The sequence below is a fragment of the Silene latifolia genome, chromosome Y (genome assembly GCF_048544455.1).
Source record: "Silene latifolia isolate original U9 population chromosome Y, ASM4854445v1, whole genome shotgun sequence".
NCBI lineage: Eukaryota > Viridiplantae > Streptophyta > Magnoliopsida > Caryophyllales > Caryophyllaceae > Silene > Silene latifolia.
In genome coordinates, this window is record NC_133538.1 from 165417218 (window position 1) to 165423765 (window position 6548).

The 6548-nt window shown below is 41.2% G+C and overlaps 1 non-coding gene across 1 annotated transcript; it reads right to left on the bottom strand.

Moving 5' to 3' along the window:
* Positions 1–4107: 4107 nt before the first annotated feature.
* Positions 4108–4216, bottom strand: LOC141636582 (small nucleolar RNA R71). The gene has a single exon (XR_012541188.1). It is a non-coding gene; the product is annotated as a small nucleolar RNA R71 (small nucleolar RNA).
* Between the last annotated feature and the right edge of the window lie 2332 nt (positions 4217–6548).

Below are 6548 nucleotides of genomic sequence, written 5' to 3' on the forward strand. Positions count from 1 at the left end.
TAGTGATACTTGTTTCTTTAGTTTCTTCATACATTAGGTTTATTTTTGGTTTGTAACTGGCCATAAGGCCGTATTTCGTTGGATTATCTGGACTCGTAATGCAGGTGTATGATGTCGGGGTGGAACCCCGGAGTTAGACTATGATTTCTTCACTTTATGTTGGCGTAGGAAGGTGGCCTGACCAGTGGATACTCGATCGAGTGCCCTCTACTCGATCGAGTACCTGCTGTGTTTGACCTAGGCAGTGTACTGACCTTTAGGTACTCGATTGAGTACGCCTCACTCGATCAAGTAGCCTATTTCGAACTTGATCGAGTGCCTTCAACTCAGTCGAGTGCCCCTGTTGAACCCAATACTCCGTTCTCTTAGACTTTTGGGAGAGATTGATTGCTCATACCTTGGGTCATGTTTGTTAATCTTGCTTTTATATTCTTCTTACGATTGCATGTGTTATCAAGGTGGTTTATGTTAGTTTCATGTGATGCCATGTTCTTAACTAATGGCTAACCTTTCCAAACGGTAGTTGAGTTATATCGTCGTAAATGATAATTTTGAGCTGGAAATATGTTGAGTAGTTATGTTCCAAAACACGTAAGTAACTTTCACATACTTTAGGTTGATGGCGCCGTGTTTCATGAACTCGTTTCTCGAATGTTTTCCCAAAGTATACACACATGTATGCATATTATCTACGTAATGTCAATGAGGTACTATAATAGTTGTTGGTCTCGGCGTATGTTAAATTGTTACGTAATGTCAAGATTGTGTGGCGTTATCATTTTGTGTAGTATTTATATCTCGTCTTGAAGGTGAACTTCAGGGACGAAGTTCCTTTTAAGAGGGGAAGAGTAATATCGCATGAGGAAAAATGACAAAACTGCCAAAATTATCATGTCTCAGTAGATTGTTGGTAAAAGTTCACCATGTTGTTGTACTCCATTTGGGATGTTTAACCATTTTGTTTGCATAAAAGTTAAACTTTGGTTATGTGAAGGTAATGCACGTAGTGGTTAAGTGAAATTTGTTAAGTAAATTGAATTGCTTGATTAAGGTGCAATAAGTGTTGTGTGTGCATGATTTAAATGAGTGTCAATCTATTGTTATATGAGTGACTGATAATTCACTATACATTGGTGATTAGTGATTAATTGTTATTAATGATTAATGGTTGAATGAGTAAATAGAATAGTTGTGCCAGATGATATGATACGTATGGTGTGTGGGTTTGTGCAGTGTTAAAATTCGGTTAGTAAGTAACAGTTGTGCTAGTACGTCCTTTCGTGTGTAGTACAAGGTTGATGACAAGGTAGGAAGTTGTATCTGATGATCATGTTCGCAGAGGTAGATGATGATGATGAGTAGTAGGCGTAAACGGATGGGTGGTATGTGGGAATAGTTGTGGTTGTTCTTGTCGGGATGAGTTGTCGTCAGTTACCTTAGTTCATGTTACACCTTGAGTTATGGGGGATGATGAGTTGAACTTCGGGGACGAAGTTCTTTTTAAGACGGGAAGACTGTAATACCCGTCCTTTTAGGGACCCGTTGATCGTCGTTGACTGACCTTAGACACATGTCTAGACCTTTGGAAGCCTTTCAAGTTTAATCTTGTGACATAGTAACCCTTTGGGTTTGGGCAGCTAGATCTAGCGAGGGCTACTCGATTGAGTAGCTCAGTGACTCGATCAAGTAGAGGTCACTCGATCGAGTAACTTCCATACTCGATCGAGTAACGGCAGTTCAATGGTAAAATATAGATCGTGGAATCGTGAAACCAAAATCATTTCATTTCTTTTCTCCAAAACCTAACTACCGTCACACCTCTCTCCTTCATCCATATTCATCATTTTTGGAGCCCTTTGTGAGTTGAGACACCATGGGGATTGGAAGCATGAGTCGGGTATCAGTCTTGTCGCCGGAATGCTACGTATAGGTATGTCATCATCATCATCTTCCTTAGTTTTCTTTTATGGTTGTGGTAGTAGTAATAGGGTTGTCATACTATTTGTAATAGGTGGTTATGGTGGTCGCTTGTCGTATTATGGTCGTATGCAGTATTGCTGCGGATTGCTAGAGGTAGGTTTTCCTACTCAGTACTGTTGGTTGTTTAGTATGTCGATTCTATTGTTTAATTGGTTTTGGGTGTGCCTGTCGGTATTGTGGATGGATTGTAGTTGGTTGTGTTGTTTGGTTGACACTAGTTCGCGAGGTGCGTCCTCGGCTGAGTGGAGTCAGTTGCGGGAGTGGCTTCACGCCCTTGATTCACCCTTTGTGGAACCCACCACTGATACGTGCATATTCTATACACTTTATCTGCAGTTTTGGCACGTATTTCCATGCGTGTTTGTTAGCCTTAAGCTACTATTTCTCCCGAAACGGTTTACTTTGCATTTTCTATGATTTATTATAGGAATGAATGGAAGTAAGGCAAATCGAGCCGAAATCGTCCTCCGGAGGCAACTTCAGGGAAGCTTGGAAGAAGGAGGTTCGTACTCACTCACCTCGGGATGCGTGCATTGGAGTGAGGAGCTGTTTTTGAAGAAAAGAAGTGTTTCGATAGCACCATCGATCGATCGACTATCTTTAAAAAGTCGATCGACCACCGAAGTTCATCGACGCTCTTTGGATTGCTACCATCGATCGATCGACCATCTTGACCGGATCGATCGACCGATCTGAAAGTGAGATTTATTTCTTCGTGTTAGACTTTTAAAAGCCCAACTTGTAATTAACTTTGAGGCATCTTTTATCAGTAGAACGCAACAATTATTAGGTTATGCTTTTCATTATTGAAGAACTCAGTTGTCAGATCTAGTTTTGAGAGACGGAGAACCTCGAATCGGATTACGTTGTTCATGTTAGTAAGTTTTATGCAAGTTTCCTCTTCTTTTAATTCTTGTTATTTCAATTCTTGTTCTACCAATTTAATTCCAGAAATTCATCTTTTGTCTTTTGTCTTTTATTTAAATTCAATCATGTCAATCTTGTTCTTTGTTATCAATTTAGCAATTATTTTAGTTTTAGTCATGCGTAGCTAATTGTTTTGATTGGGAACGAGGTGAGCCATGGCATAAATTGGGATTGTTTGTTAGCATGAATTCTTCCGTATCATCTTGTTGTCTTTTGATAAGCCCTTTTTACTAGATTGAAAGATTAGTAATTAGAATTATCATTAGATTGGAATTTCTCTTGAGTGAAAGCTTTGAGAAATTTCGGGGAATTAGAAGACCGCAAGGTTAATTTGAGCATAGATCGAAAGGCTTGCTTATACCCCCTGAGACCTTATTATAGGATTTCTGCTACCTTATTGTCCTGACCATTGCCATGGTGAACCGAATTTCCCGATCCTCTTTTTTATCTTGTTGAGAAATTTCATTTTAGCAATTAGTCAATTTAGTCAACCAATCTCAAAACCCCCCAATTAATTGTTACTTTTATAGACTGAAAAATAGCAAACAAAATCAACCTTGTCTCTCTGTGGTTCGACCCTTACTATCACTATCTATAGTTTTAGTTTGGAATTATAAATTTAATTTTGATACAAAACGACGGGTATCAAATTTTGGCGCCGTTGCCGGGGAGACGGTGTAATTCTGTTTGCTTTATTTTAGTTTATTTTTCTTGTCTCAAGGAACTTTGGTTCCTTGAGGCCGTTGATTACCTTTGCTTCTAGTTTTGCCTTTGCACAGTTAGAAGACAGGTTTTTGAGAGGAAGACTTGAGTACTCTCATTTTGGCAATTATGGCTACAATATATGATAATCTTCAGCCGAAGGAGCACCACCTTCCAAAGGGGCACCAGTTACCTACCCCTATTACCGGTAACTTCGAGTTTCGTTCCTCTTATATCGATTTAGTGGAGCGAAATCAGTTTGCTGGTCTACCAGATGAGGACCCCTTGAAGCATATGGAAATTTTCACGACTCATCTTTGCTCCATACCTATACCACCGGGGTGACTCGGGATGAAGTAAAGGGGTTGATGTTCTTATACTCCTTGAAGGATTCGGCGCGAGATTGGTACCGCTACCTTGATAGGGTAGCAATGAGTCACGATTGGACATCCCTCGCATTGGCCTTCTACAAAGAATACTTCCCACTTGCAAAGACTGATGCTTTGAGAAGTAAAATTTCTAACTTCCAGCAAGGTAATGATGTGGAATTTTGTGAAGCATGGGGACGTTTCAAGAACTTGGTTCGGTCCGTCCCTCACCACGGTTTTCAGCAATGGTACCTTTGCAATGTATTCTATAACGCTCTATATGATGATTACAAGGTCATCTTGGATGCAGCTGCTAATGGTAGGTTCCAAAACAATACCGGTCAAAATAAAGGTTGGAACACTATTGAGGAGATGGCAGTCCATAGAGCTGAGTTTGGAAGTTCACGTGGAAAGTCACGAGAGCAAAGTGATGAAATGAGTACCGTTGTGACACTCATTACTTCTATCACTACTCGTCTCGAGAAGCTTGAGACGACTGAAGCTTCTAAGGAGAGAGTTGAAATTCCCGTTCATAACTCAAATGAGATCGAGGAATTGAGGGAAATGGTCCGAGGCCTTTTGGTTCAAGTGGCGAATATGGAAGCAGCCGGGATTGAGTCCTCAAAGAATTTTGTGAAGCAGTTGGAGAATATAGAGGCTAAGCAAGTCACCAATTCTTCAAGCAAATGTGAAGGGCCAATTGAAACGATTAATGCCATTAATCTCCAAAGTGGCCTCTCTTATGAAAGTCCCGACAAGCCAAAGGAAGACTCGGGAAATGATGAAGAAGCTCGTTTAAATTCTGGTGCAAAAACGAGCTCAATTGCCAGTACTTCTGGTCGATCGACCAATATTGTCAGTCGATCGACTGAAGCGTCAGATAAAATAGTTTCTGATCATAAACTATTCACACCCAGCACAATCAGTCGATCGACCAACATTGTCAGTCGATCGACTGAGTCACCTGACGAAATCAATTCTGAACAGGAACTGTTCACGCCCAGCCATGTTGGTCGATCGACTGGAATCCCAGAGCAGGATGCAAATCCGTCAACTAGTTCGCATGATTCTTCACTCATTGATGATTTGACGGGGGTTTTAAACTTACGGAAGCCGAAGGTTACTGATCCTACGGCCAGTGTTGTAGTCCCGTATCCGGAGCGTTTGAAGGCTACTAAGCTGGAGCGTAAGTTTGGTAAGTTTCTGGAGATGGTCCAGAATCTCGAGGTAACGGTTCCTTTCACTGATTTAATTACCCAGGTACCCTCTTACGCTAAATTTATGAAGGATATTTTAAATCGTAAGAGAAATTTTCGTGATGATGGTAATGTTGCTTTTGTGGAAGAATGTAATGCTCTTTCGCAAATCAATGTACCACCTAAATTAAAGGACCCGGGTAGTTTTTCAATTCCTTGCACTATAGGTAACCACGAAATTGGAAAGGCCCTTTGTGATTTAGGGGCCGATGTCGACGTCATGCCCTATTCTCGTTTGCGAAAGGTTAAACATTGGTAGACTTAAGGTGACCGATATTACCGTTCAAATGGCAAATAGATCGACTCGAGAGACCTATAGGAGTTCTAGAGGATGTACCCGTCGAGCGGGTATGTTTTTTATTCTGTCGATTTCGTTGTTTTGGACATTGCGAGAAGATAGTCGATACCTATTATTTTAGGCAGACCATTTTTACATACAAAATGGGTCTGTAATAGATGTCAAACGCGGAACCATCACCTTAGAGGTAGGGGATGACACCATTGAGTTCGATCTTGCTCACACGGCGATCGAACCTCGCGATGAGGATACGTGTTATTCCATTGATATTGTTGATGTGGTCATTACTTGTAATTGGAGGGAATCCTTAGCCAAGGATCCCTTAGCCGATCTAACCCGTTTAGATGAGTGTGCGGGTAATACATGATGGAGAATCTTTGAGGAGCCGATGCTTTGGTAGCCTTAATGGAGAGCTACGAGCTCAATGAGGAAGAAGATGAGATGCTTTTAAGCTTGGCCAACGAGAACTTGGTTAACACTTGCTACACCATTGAAGCTGATTCTGTCTATCTTTGTCAGAGAGGTAAAGGTGCCAGATCGTAAGCCACTTCCTCCTAATCTTAAGTATGTTTTTCTAGATGATACGGAGCAGTACCCAGCTATTGTTAGCTCTAAGCTTAATGATGACCAGCTGTCTGCTTTGATGTGTGTGCTAAAGAAAAACAGGAAGGCTTTGGGTTACTCTTTGGATGACATTAAGGGCATCACCCGATGTTTGTATGCACAGGATAGAGTGGAGGAAGGCCATAAGCCTTACGCATGGGTCAACGCAAGTTGAACCCAAGATGCGAGGAAGTTGTTATGGCCGAGGTGATGAAACTACTCGATGCCGGTATTATTTATACAGTTGGCAACTCCAAGTGGGTTAGCTTGATTCAGTAGTCCCGAAGAAAGGAGGGACTACCGTGGTTAAAAATGAAAAAAATGAATTAATACCAACTCGAGTAGTGACAGGGTGGAGGATGTGTATTGATTATAGTCAGTTAAATGCCGCCACCAAGAAAGACCACTTCCCCC